Below are 18,403 nucleotides of genomic sequence, written 5' to 3'. Positions count from 1 at the left end.
TCCAAAGGTCTCGGTCCGTAGTCATCGCCTCGGTGAGGCCCAATGTACGAAGGTCTTGCCTCACCACCTCAGCCCAGGTCTTCCTGGGCCTACCTCTTCCACGGGTTCCCTCAACTGTTAGGGTGTGGCACTTTTTCACGCAGCTATCCTCCTCCATTCTCACCACATGTCCATACCAGCGCAATCGTCTCTCTTGCACGCCACAACTGATGCTTCTAATGTTCAGCTTTTCTCTCAAGATACTTACACTCTGACGGGTATTCACATTGACATTACAAATCCAACGGAGCATACTGGCTTCATTCCTTGCGAGCTTACGTATGTCCTCAGCAGTTACAGCCCATGTTTCACTGCCATGTAGCATGGTTGTTCGTACGCATGCGTCATACAGTCTGCCTTTTACTCTGAGTGAGAGTCCCTTTGTCGCCAGCAGGGGTAAGAGCTCTCTAAACTTTGCCCAGGCTATTCTTATTCTAGCAGCTACACTTTCAGCGCACCCACCCCCACTACTAACTTGGTCGCCCAGATAGCGGAAGCTATCGACTACCTCTAGTTTTTCACCCTGGAATGAGATAGAAGTTGTTTCCTGTTTGTTTGCAGTCTTTATTGCACCTGAACATCTGCCACAAACAAAAACTAACTTGCTAGTTAACCTGCCTTTGATGTTGCTGCACCTCTTATGTGTCCATAGCTTGCACCGGGTACATCTTATAGAGTTACTACCTACTCCTTTTCTACATACTGAGCAGGGCCATCTACCTGAAGGGGTTTGTGTTTTATCTACCTTCCTACTTATTAGGATTTTGGTTTTAGCTTGGTTGACTCTAAGGCCCTTCAATTCTAGACCTTGCTTCCACACCTGAAACTTCTCCTCTAGTTCTGATAGTGACTCCGCAATTAGGGCAAGGTCATCAGCATAGAGGAGCTCCCAGGGGCAACCTGTCTTGAACTCCTCTGTGATTGCCTGGAGGACTATGGTAAATAATAGGGGGCTGAGGACGGAACCTTGGTGGACCCCTACCTCTACCCGGAATTCATTGCTGTACTCATTTCCAACCCTCACCTTACTGGCCGCATCTCTGTACATGGCTCGCACAGCTCTCACTAGCCATTCTTCTATCCCAAGTTTCCTCATTGACCACCAGATAAGGGATCGGGGGACCCTGTCAAAGGCTTTCTCCATGTCAACGAAAGCCAGGTACAGAGGTTTATCCTTGGCTAGGTATTTCTCTTGCAACTGTCTCACTAGAAATAAGGCATCAGTAGTGCTTTTACCTGGCACGAACCCAAACTGCATCTCATCTAAATTGATTCGCTCCCTAATTAGTTGGGCTATGACCCTCTCTGTAACTTTCATAACCTGATCTAACAGCTTGATGCCTCTGTAATTATTTGTATCTAAAGCGTCCCCTTTACCTTTGTAGCAGTTGACTATGATGCTGCTACACCAGTCATAGGGTATGACTCCTATATATATATATATTTATATATATATATATATATATTTATATATATATATATTTATATATATATAAAGTGTAGTATATTGCCACTTAAGTGTGGCTGACCCCTAGGGGTGGATGTTACTGTTGCTTTTAACCCCAGGAGGACATCTCCTCCAGCTGGCTTATCGACACACGACTGTGTCCTGTTTGCCAAGGGAGTTATCCCTCTCACCTCGACCAGCAGCACGAACGTATCCGGATTTCAGGGTTATTTCCCTTCGTCGGCGTTCGACAGCTGATGACCTCCTGGGGCTAAAAGCAACAGTAACAGCCACCCCTAGGGGTCAGCCACACTTAAGTGGCAATATACTACACTTTATCGTGCAGTTACTGTTAATACTTCATATAGAGAATTAACATTGCTTGTTTTCACCTTTTCAATATCAGTGAAGAATGTCACTGGAAAAGAAGATATAAGGTTTGCCAGATTTGTCTCTCTCACCAAGGTCATCAGCTGTCGAACGCCGACGAAGGGAAATAACCCTGAAATCCGGATACGTTCGTGCTGCTGGTCGAGGTGAGAGGGATAACTCCCTTGGCAAACAGGACACAGTCGTGTGTCGATAAGCCAGCTGGAGGAGATGTCCTCCTGGGGCTAAAAGCAACAGTAACATCCACCCCTAGGGGTCAGCCACACTTAAGTGGCAATATACTACACTTTATCGTGCAGTTACTGTTAATACTTCATATAGAGAATTAACATTGCTTATATATATATATATTTATATATATATATATATATATATTTATATATATATATATTTATATATATATATATATATATTTATATATATATATATATATTTATATATATATTTATATATATATATATATATATATATATATATGTATATATAAGTTTTAACAAAGAGAATGGGTTGAGCAACACATCTTTTGGCATAATGTTACAATTGTTTCATTTTTTTACCAGAAAATCATTGCTGAAATATTACTATATATAATATATGAAATAGTAGATTGAATCAGTATTAATCCAGTAATATTGACAAATAGCAAGTCTTCTCTGTCCATTCTCTTTGTTAATATTTATATTTATACAAACCTTATTGGTACTTTATGGATTACAGATGCATGTTGAGCGATACGATCAATATTCCCTGTAAAATGTTATCTGATAGCCAATACCTGTAGACAGGCTTTATAAAGCAAACTACAAAGTCAATACCCCAATTGAATTTATATATTTTTATGTGTGTGTGTATATATATATAAGCTTCCTAAATTCATGCTACGTATATATTCTATTCACCTAGAATTCATTGCTCTTTTAAAAATTACGATTTATGCATTGTTGTCTCTCAAATATTTAAAATCTACAATTAAGAGCCCTATCTACTCGCTGACGGTAACCCGCCCTCCCACCCCCTCCACCGGAAGTGCATTCCTCTCCTCTGTCATCCTGTCATCCTCGGCTGTCTCCCGGAACCCATCTAGTGGCCTTGGCCATCCTCTCCCCTACCTTTGGGTAGCGCATTAAGTTTGAGTAATGTTTGCAGGTTGTAGGTACTGTTTTGCTTATGAATTCTTCCAATTGCAAGTTTTCTTTTCAGGTACACGACACTGCTTTTCCCCTTCCCAGGCTACAGGCCCACACCCCCAACACCCATACTGTTAGGATTGGCACTCTCAACGTCGGCACGCTGAAAGGTAGATCTGGTGAAATTGTTGAGATGCTTGAACGGAGACGCGTAGATATGTGCTGCATCCAGGAAGTAAGATGGAGAGGAGGTTCTGCGAGGTTCCTCACAGGCAAAGAACACAGGTACAAGATTTTCTGGGCAGGGAACACTGACGGAGAAATGGGTGGATAAGGTAATCGAGGTCATTAGAGTAAGTGACAGAGTACTTAAGATCAGACTAGTGCTTCATCATAGATTAGCTACTGTCATCTCAGCCTATGCACATCAACCGGGGCTACCAGATGGTCTGAAAGACCAATTCTATGACACCCTCTTGGAAACTACCTCGTCGACGAGTGACAGGGACCTTCTCTTTGTGGCTGGAGACTTCAACGGTCATGTCGGACGTCGTGCTGGAGGCTTCCATGGCATACATGGAGGCTATGGCTTCGGTTCCCGCAACGAGGAGGGAACCAGACTGCTGGACTTCTGTGATGCAACCGATCTTATGGTCTGCAATACCAACTTCAGGAAACCTGCCAGTCACCTAGTCACCTGCCGCTCGGGCAGACACTCTAGCCAAATCGACTACATCCTCGCCAGAAATAGGGAAAGAGGGCGGCTTATAAATGCCAAAACCTACCCTGGCAAAGAATGTACCCCACAACATAGATTAGTAGTTAGTGACTTTGGGATCAAGGCAAAATGGGTGCCCAGAAATAGACAGGCTTGGAGGAGAAGGGTGTGGAAGCTTAAAGACCCTGCAAACGGACAGAGACTTAGAGACAAGTTACTTGAAGCATTTAACGAAATAGAAGGGGATATAGCATCATACAATGTGGAAGACAATTGGAGATTTCTGCGGAACAACCTGTTGAAAGCCACCGACCAGATTTGTGGGTGGTGTAAGGTCCCCTCCCGACCCAGAGTAACGTGGTGGTGGAACAAGGAGGTAGACAGGGCTATTAGACAAAAGAAACAGGCTTGGAAGGACTGGAAGAACGGTGGTAGCAGGGAATTGTACCAATGTGCCAGAAGGGAGGCTAGGTGACAGGTTTATTTAGCCAGAGGGGAAGCAGATAAGGAAAGATTTGCCAATGTTCTGCGCCGTGAGGACCAAAGACTCGAGGTATTTCGTGTTTCAAGACAGTGTAGGAGAGAGAATAGTGATGTTGTAGGAGAGAAATGTGTTCGCATGGATGATGGTACGCTTGCACTAAATGAGGCTGCAAAGAAAGAGGTCTGGAGATGCCACTACGATAGATTGCTTAATAAAGAGAATGAATGGGAGAAAGAGAGCCTGCCGTATGTCGACCCAATAGAGGGACCAGCTATCCGAGTTGATAGTACCAGGGTAGATAAAGCAATTAAGAGTATGAAGACCAGGAAAGCCCCCAGCCCATCAGGAATCACTGCAGAGATGCTCAAAATATCTGGCAGTGTTGGCTATAGCCTAGTCACCCGTATTACGAACCAGGTGATACACGAAGGAGTCATACCCAATGACTGGTGTAGCAGCATCATAGTCAACTGCTACAAAGGTAAAGGTGACGCTTTAGATACAAATAATTACAGAGGCATCAAGCTGTTAGATCAGGTTATGAAAGTTACAGAGAGGGTCATAGCCCAACTAATTAGGGAGCGAATCAATTTAGATGAGATGCAGTTTGGGTTCGTGCCAGGTAAAAGCACTACTGATGCCTTATTTCTAGTGAAACAGTTGCAGGAGAAATACCTAGCTAAGGATAAACCTCTGTACCTGGCTTTCGTTGACATGGAGAAAGCCTTTGACAGGGTCCCCCGATCCCTTATCTGGTGGTCAATGAGGAAACTTGGGATAGAAGAATGGTTAGTGAGAGCTGTGCGAGCCATGTACAGAGATGCTGCCAGTAAGGTGAGGGTTGGAAATGAGTACAGCAATGAATTCTGGGTAGAGGTAGGGGTCCACCAAGGTTCTGTCCTCAGCCCCCTCTTATTTATCATAGTCCTCCAGGCAATCACAGAGGAGTTCAAGACAGGTTGCCCCTGGGAGCTCCTCTATGCTGATGACCTTGCCCTAATTGCGGAGTCACTATCAGAACTAGAGGAGAAGTTTCAGGTGTGGAAGCAAGGTCTAGAATTGAAGGGGCTTAGAGTCAACCTAGCTAAAACCAAAATCCTAATAAGTAGGAAGGTAGATAAAATACAAACCCCTTCAGGTAGATGGCCCTGCTCAGTATGTAGAAAAGGAGTAGGTAGTAACTCTATAAGATGTACCCGGTGCAAGCTATGGACACATAAGAGGTGCAGCAATATCAAAGGCAGATTAACTACGAAGTTAGTTTTAGTATGTGGCAGATGTTCAGGTGCAATAAACACTGTAAACAAACAGGAAACAACTTCTATCTCATTCCAGGGAGAAAAACTAGAGGTAGTCGATAGCTTCCGCTATCTGGGTGATCAAGAAGTAGTGGGGGTGGGTGCGCTGAAAGTGTAGCTGCTAGAATAAGAATTGCCTGGGCAAAGTTTAGAGAGCTCTTACCTCTGCTGGTGACAAAGGGACTCTCACTCAGAGTAAAAGGCAGACTGTATGACGCATGTTAACGACAGCCATGCTACATGGCAGTGAAACATGGGCTGTAACTGCTGAGGACATGCGTAAGCTCACAAGGAATGAAGCCAGTATGCTCCGTTGGATGTGTAATGTCAGTGTGCATACCCATCAGAGTGTAAGTATCTTGAGAGAAAAGCTGAACATTAGAAGCATCAGTTGTGGTGTGCAAGAGAGACGATTGCGCTGATATGGACATGTGGTGAGAATGGATGAGGATAGCTGCGTGAAAAAGTGCCACACCCTAACAGTTGAGGGAACCCGTGGAAGAGGTAGGCCCAGGAAGGCTTGGGCTGAGGTGGTAAGGCAAGACCTTCGAACATTGGGCCTCACCGAGGCGATGACTACTGACCGAGACCTTTGGAAATGTGCTGTGCGTGAGAAGACCCGGCAAGCCAAGTGAGATCGTTGCCAGTGCCCCTGGACTGGCTCTTGTGCGGGTGGCACATAAGATGCACCATTTTGAGCGTGACCGTTGCCAGTACCGCCTGACTGGCCTTCATAGGATTTACGAGCGAGATCGTTGCCAGTGCCCCTGAACTGGCTCTTGTGCGGGTGGCACATAAAAGACACTATTTTGAGCATGGCTGTTGCCACTACCGCCTGACTGGCCCTCGTGCGGGTGACACGTAAAAGCACCCACTACACTCTCTGAGTGGTTGACGTTAGGAAGGGCATGCAGCTGTAGAAACTCTGCCAAATTAGATTGGAGCCTGGTGTTGCCATCCGGTTTCACCAGTCCTCAATCAAATCGTCCAACCCAAGCTAGCATGGAAAGCGAACGTTAAACGATGATGATGATGATGATGATTATATATATATATACGATAGGCTTCTTTCAGTTTCCGTCTATCAAATCCACTCACAAGGCTTTGGTGGGCCCAAGGCTATAGTAGAAGACACTTGCCCAAGGTGCCACGCAGTGGGAATGAACCCGGAACCATGCGGTTGGTAAGCAAGCTAATGGGTTCATTTGTGGTTTGATTCTACAGTTGGATGTCCATCTTGCTGCCAATCAGTATGTAAGGTGTATGTGTGTGTGTGTGTGTGTATATATATATATATATATGTTGTTTAGTAGTAATCCACACAGAGAGAGATAGAATGCTGTTGTAAGAGAAGAGAATTAGAGCTTTGTGTGAGTTGTAAGGTTGTGGGACGTTATCTCACAGTTATTGACAGTAAACTTCATTTCTCTCTCTGTCCAAGGTTCTAGTTGGTCAGCCAGGAGGCTGCACCAGGCTCCAATCTGATCTGGCAAGGTTTCTACGGCTGGATGCCCTTTCTAACATGAACCTCTATGAGAGTGTAGTGGGTGCTTTTTATATTCCACTGGCACAGGAGCCAGTCAGGCGGCATTGGCAACGACCACGCTAGAATGCTTTTTCCTTGCCACTGGCATGGAACCAGTCAGGCAACACTGGCATCAACCACACACGAAGGGTTCTTTTTACCTGTGTGTGTGTGTGTGTGTGTGTGTGTGTGTGTGTGTGTGTGTGTGTGTGTGTGTGTGTGTGTGTGTGTGTGTATATATATATATATATATATATATATATATATAATGTAACAAAAGAAAAAAAAAATGATTCCTTAAATGGAGTGTAAAACATCCAGTTCACAGATACAGCAGTTGAATACCACAGACATAGGAGTATAAATTACAAATAATAAATTAAATAGAAAAATACAATTGACAATCTAACAATTTATTTACATTATAATACTATAATTTTTGAAAAAGACAAAGTCAACAATTTATTTTGACTTATATACAATATTTGATTGATAAACAATACATATCTCTGTACATAAGCCACTTGAGCACATGGTTTCAAAAAGACACATGAAATTCTATGTTCAAGGAATGCTAAATCACAAAATATTGGTTCGAAATCCGTATGTTTAAGAGTATTTGCATTGAGAATTCAAATACATAAAAAAACAAAATTAAAACAGATAAAAAAAACAATTATGACGTAGATCAATATTTATTATATAAATATGCCTCTACATATTCGAAAGAAAGAATTTCCAGTATATCAACTATTTATTTATTTGTGCTATTTTTTATTATATTTATGATTACCATAAGAAAACAAATGTAAATTATGAATAATAATATATAATAACTCTTTCTCATTTACTTCTATCAGCACAAAGTGATTCTTTCTCATAGGAAGTTTAAGAGGTGTCCAATGGGAAAGCATAGTTGTGTTTGAATTAGGGTATGACTTGACATTTAAAAGTGATATTAGGAATGGTGTGGATTTTAAAAGAAGTTTTTTTGTGCAGACGTAAACGCTGTGAACAAAGAAGGCAACAATTGTCTGCACCTTGCTGTAAAGAAAGTGTTTCATTCTGAGGAGGAACACTTGACCATTTTAGTTAAGTACTGCATGAAGCTCAACATGCGAAATAGAGAAAGGCTCTCTGGTGTGGTGGTTGCTAGTTATCTAGTCCACGAGAGTGAAAATTTTTACTTTAAAAGCAAGAGAATTAACTCCACTTAAAAATGCAAAGTTGAAAGAAAAATTAAAGCTATTATTCCCAGCACAGGCACCATGTAGGTTGTGTGAAGTAAAGAAAAACAACATGAAATTCTATCCCTGTGGTCATGTTGTGATTTGTGGGGAATGCTTTTCTAAAATTCCTCTGAAATGATGTCTAGGGTGCCAACTACTTATAAGAGTCCCACGTTGGCACCTACATCAGAAAGGAAACCATAGCAAGTTGAGACTCCAAAGATTGAAGAGAAGCAAGTTCAAACAGTGGCAGAAGCAGTTGAGACTCCAACGTGTGTGGAGGAGGTCCTGACGACATCAGACAGTTGAATCTGCAAAGGTTGAGGACAAGAAAGTACAGACTGATTCACAGCCATTGGAGGCTACATCCTACCAAGTCTGCAAAGTATGAGAACAAGGAAGTACAGACTGATTCACAGCCATTAAAGGTTCTATCCCAGTAAGTTGGTTCTCAAAACCTGGAAGAGAAGCATCTCCTGAAGGTGTCATGGCAGTTAGGAAGTAATTGGTAACAAGCTGGTATTTTCTTAGGAATTAAAACTATTGACCTGGAAATTATCAAGCACAACAATCCCTTCAGCATTGTAAGACAGAGCTACCAAATTCTGTGCAAATGGTTTCTAAGTTGTAATCCAAAAAAACAAACACACAAATCACTAAAAGAAACTGAGTGTTTCACTGCATTTGAATGTCTATCATTAGACAGAAGTAGGGTCTGTGTAAATGTTGCTACTCTTTAGTCTCAGGCGCAACTTCACTAAACAGAGACCCAGGATTAAATTCGTTCAGTCAGAAGGAATTCTTGAATGTAAAGAACCCAGAGCCACATGGCCCAATACGTTCTTCTTTAAGATGGCAAATGGTGAATTGAAGAGGGTTCACCAATTAAATCCATCAGACCTCTACCATATTGAGACTCCTTTAATACTTTGGCTCCCTTATTTGGGATTAACCTTTGAAGTATTCAAAAAACATTTATCACGTTTTACAACATTACCCCTCAGCAAACTGAGAGTCGATAGTAAAACAAACGAAGAAGATGGCACCCTACCAAAACTGTGACCCCTAAGGACCTGCCTTCATTGACCCCCCACCAACAACTACATCCCTTTATTGGCTTCATTTTTTACCAATGTTTCATCTTTCACTGCCCTAAATTTCTGCCTCAACTTAGCAAATTTTATCCAGCAATGTTTAAGGAAGATGATTCTGGCTGTTTCCACCTGATTGACTCAGGTCTTGTCTTTCGCTGCTGGGAAATACTTTCCTTACACCATCTTCTCATCATGATGCAAGCAGATCCCTTTTTTCCACTTGCTACGACAACCTTCACCTCATTTGCTTCACCATAGAGCAGGTAGGAAAAATTCCTGGCAAGGGTGGGGCACTGGTGAATTTAGACCAGTCTACAGCATTCGATAGGGCTGACCATCAGTATCTGGTGGGGGTCAGACTGGGCTCAACTTTCCATAGCTGGATCAATGCTATGTATAGCAACATCGAATCAGTCGTCCAGGTGAACGGTCTCTTCTCAAAGCCATTCACAATCAAGCATTAAATTCGCCAGGGCTGCCCCTGTTGCTGCTTCTGTATGTATTGGCCCTTGAGCCACTGCTGCGGAGGTTGCGGACTGCGGGGGGGGGGGGCGCTTATGGTAAGGGAGCAACAGCATATGTGGATGATGTCACCATTCTCGTGTCTGATGAAGGGCAGCGACCTCGTGAAGAAGACCCCATTAAAAGAAATATGAAGCAGTGGCAGGGTCAAAAGTTAACCAGCCTAAATCAGTCGGCTTGCCACTTGGCACCTGCAGGGGCAGGTCAATGCCTCCCAACAGCATTGTTTGACGAAAGGCCCACTTAAACTGCTCAGGGTCTGCTTTGGAAACAGGTAAATCACATTCTTCTGCATTGCAATTTCAGTTGATTCCAATACATTTGCCGTGACATATCCACTGGTTTTACCAGACTCTTTTAGTGCCAGAGAAACAGAGTAACCCATGAATGTATGTCCTGGCCAAACAAAATGATTGCTAATACACACTGCTGGCATGTTCCAAAGCCCTGTCGGTGGGAATTGTGCCACCGACGGAGGAAGTTGTAACCTCGAACAAATGGAGGAACAATATTTGGTTTTCTCCAGAAGGTGAGAGGAGGCGTTGGGAGAGCCTTTTTACAGGGCTTGTCAAGGGAGGAGACATAGCCTGAATGGACTCCTTCCCTGAGGATATATTGTGCTTCCGATCGTGGCACTGTTGGAGTGCTAAGTGGCGCTTTGGGTTGGAAGATTGTAAGAAGATGAGTGCCTCATACTGAAGGGGCATGTGGCCCATGAGAAGAGTTGTAAGAGGCAGGTGCTTCATTTTAAGGACATGGTGTCGTCTGCAGTAAGAGGCTTAGTACCTCATTGTAAAGAGCTTGAGTCCAATAAGAAACTGTGCTAAGAGGTTTATTGCCTCAAATATGTAAATTATAAAAGAACAATGTTTTAGAGAAGCAGAGTTCGGTGGGTGACTTCTGCCTTCTCCCATTAATATCAACATGTTCATCATTCATCTCATCAATGTCTTTGTCCAGCCCGCAGCTACTCCATCTATGTACGGCTTTCATAGCCAATATAATGAAATAAAGTAGCTCATTTTCATTATCATTCATTTTTATCATAAGTTTTTTTTTTTTTCTAATTGTTATATGTCCCCACTGGCCCCCTTGTGGGTAATAAAGAAATCACTCTTCATTCGTTAAGTCCTTGTTATATAGGACCTTATAAAATATCTTGAAGAACAGAAAAGACAATCATATTAGATGCTGAAGGAAAACCAGAAACAGAAAATGTGGATAGAGTCAAGGAGGCTTTCGTCAAATCCATCCGGAATTCAAGAACATGAAAATATAATTGTAAAAAGAAACCAAAAACATGTGATCTCAATATGAAATTAAAACAATAGCATCGAGGCTATCAAATGGACAGGCCACAAACGCAAGAATGAAAGAAACCAAGCTACTGCGTCAGATTTTATCTGGTGACCACTGTGTGGCCATCCATGCCACTGATACAAGGATCAGCTGAGGCAAAGCCTAAAACTGACCGACATCAATCCCAAAGCCTGGGACATTGAAGCTGAGGAAAGGCTGTGGTGGTACCAACTGCCCTACAGAAACAGATATTACGTGAATTTCATAGTGGACACCTGGGAATGTCGAGAATGAAAGCTTTGACAAGGAGTTACGCGTCTTGGCCGACACTGGACAAGGACATTGAAAATTTGGTAATAATCTTGTAGAGGTTGTGTGCCAGCAGCCAAGGCACCACAAATACCAATCATGGCCTGAGTCCATTGTCCAGAGTACATATAGACTACACTGGACCAGTGAATGGCGCCTACTACATTGTTGATAGCCTTACCATGTGACCGGAAGTATGTAGGTGCAGTCAACCTACTGCGAAGGTAGCAAAGTTCCTGCATGAACTTTTTTGCTCAATACAATGTTCCAGACACCACAGTACCGGACAATGGAACATAATTTACAGGATGAGTTCAAGAAATTGTATAAAATGCATGCAATCAAGCACATGTTTACTCCGCCCTACCACCCAGGGTCAAATGGGCAAGCAGAATGATTTGTAGATACTTTGAAGCAAGTGCTAGAGAGAAAAAAAAATTAGGCAATGACGTAATGCTAAATAAATTCTAAATATCAGTTCAGGCAAGTCGCCTGCAGATCTAATGTTCGATTGAAAAATTAAATTGATCTTTGAAAAAACGTACAGAGTAAACAAAAAACATTTGCAGAGACAAAGTCCATTTCAAAGTATACAAGAATGGTAAACAGAGGTGGCAGGATTAAAAGTATTGGTAACATGTAAATTACTTTCATTTTTGTAGTACTATCCCTTGTCACATTTTTTTATAACAGTAACCAAAAATATACTACAGTCTCTACAAGCCCAAACATCACACAATATGGTAATTTATATAAATAGAATTATACAAAAAAAAAAGTCTGAAGTTCTAAAATAACTAAAACATAAAATAAAATAAAAAATTTCAACACCTCGCAGGATATATATATATATATAGTTAGTCAGCTAACTAGCTAGTTAGTTCTAGCTAACTAGCTAGTTAGTTCTAGCTAACTAACTAGCTAGCTAGCTAGCTAGCTAACTAGTCATAGCTAGCTAGCTAGCTAACTAGTCATAGCTAGCTAGCTAGCTAACTAGTCATAGCTAGCTAGCTAGCTAACTAGTCATAGCTAGCTAGCTAACTAGTCATAGCTAGCTAGCTAGCTAGCTAGCTAACTAATCATAGCTAGCTAACTAGCTAACTAATCATAGCTAGCTAACTAGCTAACTAATCATAGCTAGCTAACTAACTAACTAACTAACTAACTAGCTAGCTATGATTGGTTAGCTAGCTAGCTAACTAATCATAGCTAGCTAACTAATCATAGCTAGCTAGCTAGCTAACTAATCATAGCTAACTAACTAGCTAGCTAGCTAACTAACTAATCATAGCTAACTAACTAGCTAGCTAGCTAACTAACTAATCATAGCTAACTAACTAGCTAGCTAGCTAACTAACTAATCATAGCTAACTAACTAGCTAGCTAGCTAACTAACTAATCATAGCTAACTAACTATCTAGCTAGCTAACTAACTAATCATAGCTAACTAACTAGCTAGCTAGCTAACTAACTAATCATAGCTAACTAACTAACTAACTAACTAACTAACTAACTAACTAACTAACTAACTAACTAACTAACTAACTAACTAACTAACTAACTAACTAACTAACTAACTAACTAGCTAGCTAGCTAGCCAACCAACCAACTAACTAACTAACTAACTAACTAACTAACTAACCAACCAACCAACCAACCAACCAACCAACCAACCAACCAACCAACCAAGTTAGTTAGTGTGTGTGTGTGTGTGTGTGTGTGTGTGTGTGTGTGTGTGTGTGTGAGGAAAAGATAATTGTGCTATGAAAACAATTTATCATTTACATAACTCTGAAATCTATGCAAAAATTCCAGCAATGGCCTTTTCATTCCTGCTGGGATCGATACCATTTAAGTCTAATTTGAGGATCCACAGAGGTTTATGGGGGTGGGACTTGCATAATTGTACAAGATATTTGCAGAACACAAATTCATAAAAATTTTCAACACCAAAAAAATTTTCTAGATTATCAAACTTTATGTGATGTCATTCGGCCCATAATTACTAACAGGCCATGCGCATATACGCAAGTTTTAAAAACATTTTGAAATTAGGGTGAATGATGGTGGTCTTGGTACTAGTGGGTGGGGGAGACACCCCATACAAAGTCACCATCGTCAATTAACCCCCATGAGCAGCACTGCAAATCAATCTCCAATGCTTCTTCATGCCTGTCTACTCATTCACTCTCACTCCTTGTACATAACCACACGTGTGTGTGTGTGTATATATCTATATCTATATACATATATATATATATATATACACACACACACATATATATGAGTTTTTTTTTTCAGTTTCCATCCAGCAAATCCACTCTGAAAGTTTTGGTCAGCCCATGTGGTTGTGAAGCAAACTTCTTAACCACAGAGCCACTCATGCAGACAAGGACAAAATAGATACAGGACTCAAAAAATAACACAAATATCATGAGACAAAATCGTCCTGAATCTCTAAAAATATTAGCAGCCATTGCAGGTCTCTGCAGTCAACTCGGAATTTCCTTTGAGAACAAGTGTGGACACACCAGCTATGGAGATGAGCACTCGTTTGAGTTTGGTCTGACCAATAGCACATTTCTCGGAGGCTCTCAACAAGCTATGAATCTGCAAAGGAAATTCAGTGAAGTGGCTTAAAATATTACAAACCAACAAAAGAAAAAAAGAAACTCTACACCATTTTGATTCCAACATATCTGATCAAACTGATCTTTGTTCTACAATACTAACTTCCTATTTCACAGTGATTTAAAGTTTAACAGAGGGGGCGGGGGTACAACCACACCAATATTCACAATCAGTTATAAAGATTCATAAAATGTGAGACTTTTTTTTTTTATATATATATATATCAGGTTTTTAAATAGAAACTTACCTTCTAACATTTCTGCTGTGTGGAAATGAAACAACAACAACAAAAAATAATAAAGCTTTGGATGTTTTTTTTTTTTTTTAAATAAGTGAGTAAAATACCATATCAAAGCATTTTCAATGTTAGTAAAGAAAGAGAAGTCAATAAAACTTGACATTCAGAAAGAAAACGAATTGCAAATTGCAATAACATACTACCATACCTGAACGAGCTGGGAAATTTCATCGGAGACCTCCACTTGAGTTGCTTCTGGCCGAAACATTTTGTTTCATTTTCTTCTGGACATCTCAGCAACTGATGTTGACAAACTGTGTATTAGAAATATTGATCTTACTTAAGTTTCTGTGTAAAGGTAGTATGGGTGGTCTTTCAAAGGTTTTCTATAAGAAACATGGTGACTACAAATGGTAAAGGAAGGAGTAATAGAAACAGGACACATGGATTACTGTTAACCACTAATTCAGTCTCTGCAAATAGCCGGACTGGAAGCCAGTGGTTGTTGTTGAAACTAACAGCAAGTAAAGTAATCTCTTGAGGCTCTAGAGTTCTAGTCGTTGGAGACATCTACATAGCCAGAAACAGCTACCAAATCACGCACATATCATAGACACCTGTCTTCCACAGCGAGAAATAGCAGCCAAATCCCGTGCAGATTCTAGGCATCTGTCTTCCACAGCGAGAAATAGCAGCCAAATCCCGTGCTGATCATAGACACCTGTCTTCCACAGCGAGAAATAGCAGCCAAATCCCACAGAGATCATAGACACCTGTCTTTCACAGCGAGAAATAGCAGCCAAATCCAGCGCAGATCAAGAACATCTCTTGAGGCGCCAATAAGCGAAAGTCACCAGAATTAAAAACACTGAACCATTTCATTGTTTAGTACTTAGGCAATGCGTATGCGTACCTCTTCTGAAATAGTTAGTGAAGTCAAATTATCTCTCTTCTTTTATCAGCTGTTGTCGTGTCGTTTTCAGGTAGAAAGGGACAACAGGGTAACCACATAATTAGGAGATGAAAATGAGAGGGGTTAAGTGTTATCCCGGAAAAAGGGGTGGGAAAAAGTGAAGTTTAATGGGTCTGACTGAGTTATGGGCACCTGTGAACTTGATAGGAAGAACGGGGATTCCTTCAATAAAATACAAATAATATATAAGTATATGCATAATAACAACAAATGGAGCAAAAAAAAGAAAGGGTAGCTGGAATTATCACTTGTTTTTCATAAGGGAGAACATAATAAAACATTAAGTAGCAAGACAAAAACGAAATTGTGGGGTAACTTACGAGCTAAGATGTTACATGGTCAGTCCTTACATATAAGTTTCGAAGCAAGTGAGGGCCATTTCACAAAAAAAGCACTCACCGAAGTTCGTTGTAAATAAACAAGTCCGCCATATCTATCAATGACATTCTACTTCGACAGTCTCACAAGACAACAATGAAACAAGGAACTCAGACGAACATATCCAACAGTCCATATAACACTTATATATTAGTATCCTTATGTTAGCGTTAATCAGTGTAAAACCAAAGTATAGGGTGTTAGCTGAGAAATAATAATAATAATAATAATAATAACAAAACACATGCTCATAAGAAGAAGGTCAGATCTATGGCTAAGCAGTTGGTGATGCGAGGTAGCCTTAGCTGTAAATACTGGGAAGGAAAAAATTAATCAACTATAGAAGGGGAATAGGCAAGTATATGCACATATATATGCATATATATATGTACATACCCTCATCTATCTGTATATATATATAGATGAATATCTGGGTACTGGACGTTGCAAACAAAACAATATAACTGGACGACTTCGGTTATTTCTGTGTCAAGTGAGATTTAACGAAATGGGAGGAGGGGTAAGAATAAATTAAAGGGTTGGGTGTCTCGTCCTGTTTTGTTTTTGTGTATTTATGGATTGTGTAAAATCCGCAAAACATTCTTCGAGTTTAAATTAGACAATATAATAATTACTGCCTTAACGCATTTTATGAAATTCATAAAAGCATTGTCTCTGTTGTATCAACTAAACTCGAACAGATGCACTGAAAATAGATGCATTTGATGCATAAAACTTCGATTGTTTTCTGCATTTTACATACACACCTGAAGCAGGTGAGAATAAATTTGTAAGGCTTTTTTTTTTCTTCTAGTTTAAAATGAGACATTGCTGGCATGATTTCGTTATATCTATAACGCATAGATACATAAAAACAGACACAAACCGAAGTCGTCGTTGAAAAATGATGAAAGAAATAAAACAAATGAAAAGATGATAGGAAGCTGAGGCAAGGGCGAGGTTTTGGTAGATTAAATGAACTCTGAAGAAGAGACTCTTGGAAATCTTCATTTAAAATGCCAGAATGTATTCTTGTTTTGTTTTTGTTTTTCAGTATAAGTTATATACGGATTATAAACACTCCTCTGCTTCTCACAAAAGCGTGTGTGTTGTGGTATGAAGGGGAAATTAAGGAACAGGAGGGTTGACATTAAAAAAACAAGGAGAAATGAGCTTTTCTTCTTACCTGTCGACAATCTGGAGGGGAAGGTTTTCTTCTCTTCGTGGCAAACACGTTCGGTTTCTATGACATCCAGTTGCCCTCTGACCTCTTCCGCTCACCATTACGCATGCTCTGATCCTCATTTCCGTAACAGACACCTGACAGAACCAAAATATTCTCTCACTTACGCCTTAATTACAACTTCTGCTCAAATATTTCGTGTTTACATTTGCTGTCTCTGATAATTTTTTAGCTATGAGCGATTAGATTAACATTTCCCCTGTTAATGAATAAACCATTGGAATAAGAGATCCCTTACTTGAGCAATAGGTAAGGGTTAAAGACATGAATAGGATCTTGAAGTAAATAAAAAAAATCATCAAATATATATACATCGCACCCATGCTAGCATGGAAAACAGATATAAAAATTATTGCCATACATATGTACGTCTATGGATATGTATACATGTGTGTGTGTGTGTGTGTGTGTGAAGGTATGGAGCCTAGTGGTTAGGGTGTTGCACTCACAGTGGCTAGATTGTGGGTTCAATTCCCATACTGAGCAGTACATTGTATTCTTGAGCAAAACACCTCATTTCATATTGCTGCAGTCCACTCAATTGTAAATAGATTTCCCTACAATGGACTATCTTTCTGATCAGGGGGAACAGACATTAGCCTGCTTGCATAGCCAGTAGGGTGCACGTTCTTGCGGCAAAAGGTACGTTCTTGCGACGCCGGACACATTCTTGCGGCATCGGGCAATGTGGGGCCAGGCACGGTTTTGCAACACCAGGTACGTTCTTGCGACGCCGGGCACGTTTTTGCCGCGCCGGACACGAACGTGTCTAGGGCTGCAAGAACGTGCCTGGCTCCGCAAATACGTGTTTAGGGCCGTATGTACGTGCCTGGGGCCATAACTACGTGCTTGGGGCCGCACGAACGAGCCCGGATCCGTAAGTACGTGACTGGTGCGGCAGAAACACGCTCGGGGACGTTAATATGTACCCGGCGCCGATGGAACATGCCCAGCGCCGTTAAAACGTGCCTGGAACCGCAAGAACGTGCACAGGGTAACAAGAACGTGCCTGGGGATGCAAGAACGTGATCGCAGCAGTAACTACCTGGGGCTGCAAGTAAGTGACAGGGGCCGTATGTACGTACGTCTGTCCTGCGCCAAAAGAACGTGCCTGGTTCCGAAAGAACGGGCCTGGGGCCGCAAGAACGTATCTGGCGTCGCATGAACGTGCCTGGCACCACAAGAGCGTGCATAGAGCCGCAAGAAAGTTCCTGCTACGCCGGGCACGTGCTTGCGTCGCCGTGCACGGTCTTGCGGCTCCGGGCACGTTCTTGCCGTGCCGGACACGTACTTACTGCCCCGGATTCGTACTTACGGCCCCAGGCACGTACAGACGGCCCCAGGCACGTACAGACGGCCCCAGGTAGTGACTGCCCCGAACACATTTCTTGCGTCTCTAAGCATCTTCTGGCAGCAGCCCTATACACGTTCTTGCGGCGCCAGGCACGTTCTTGCATCG

At 41.5% G+C, this 18,403-nt stretch overlaps 1 long non-coding RNA gene across 4 annotated transcripts in view; it reads right to left on the bottom strand.

Moving 5' to 3' along the window:
• The window catches only part of LOC149137336 (uncharacterized), a 30,281-nt gene extending 13,293 nt beyond the window's left edge, over positions 1-16,988 (bottom strand). Inside the window, exons 1-3 of one of the 4 annotated variants that reach the window (XR_016240878.1) lie at positions 15,644-16,053; positions 14,559-14,664; positions 7,090-7,189 (exon numbers count right to left, since the gene is read on the bottom strand). This is a non-coding gene — a long non-coding RNA (uncharacterized LOC149137336). Of the gene's footprint in view, positions 1-7,089; positions 7,190-13,265; positions 14,092-14,558; positions 14,665-15,643; positions 16,057-16,887 lie in introns of those variants that run through there. The other 3 variants (XR_016240876.1, XR_016240875.1, XR_016240877.1) reach the window with 3 other exon arrangements.
• Between the last annotated feature and the right edge of the window lie 1,415 nt (positions 16,989-18,403).

The sequence above is a fragment of the Octopus bimaculoides genome, chromosome 2 (assembly GCF_046866305.1).
Source record: "Octopus bimaculoides isolate indiv1 chromosome 2, ASM4686630v1, whole genome shotgun sequence".
In the NCBI taxonomy this organism is placed as follows: Eukaryota; Metazoa; Mollusca; class Cephalopoda; order Octopoda; family Octopodidae; genus Octopus; species Octopus bimaculoides.
Note: the sequence above shows the minus strand (reverse complement) of the source record. Positions and strands in the feature narration are given on the sequence as shown.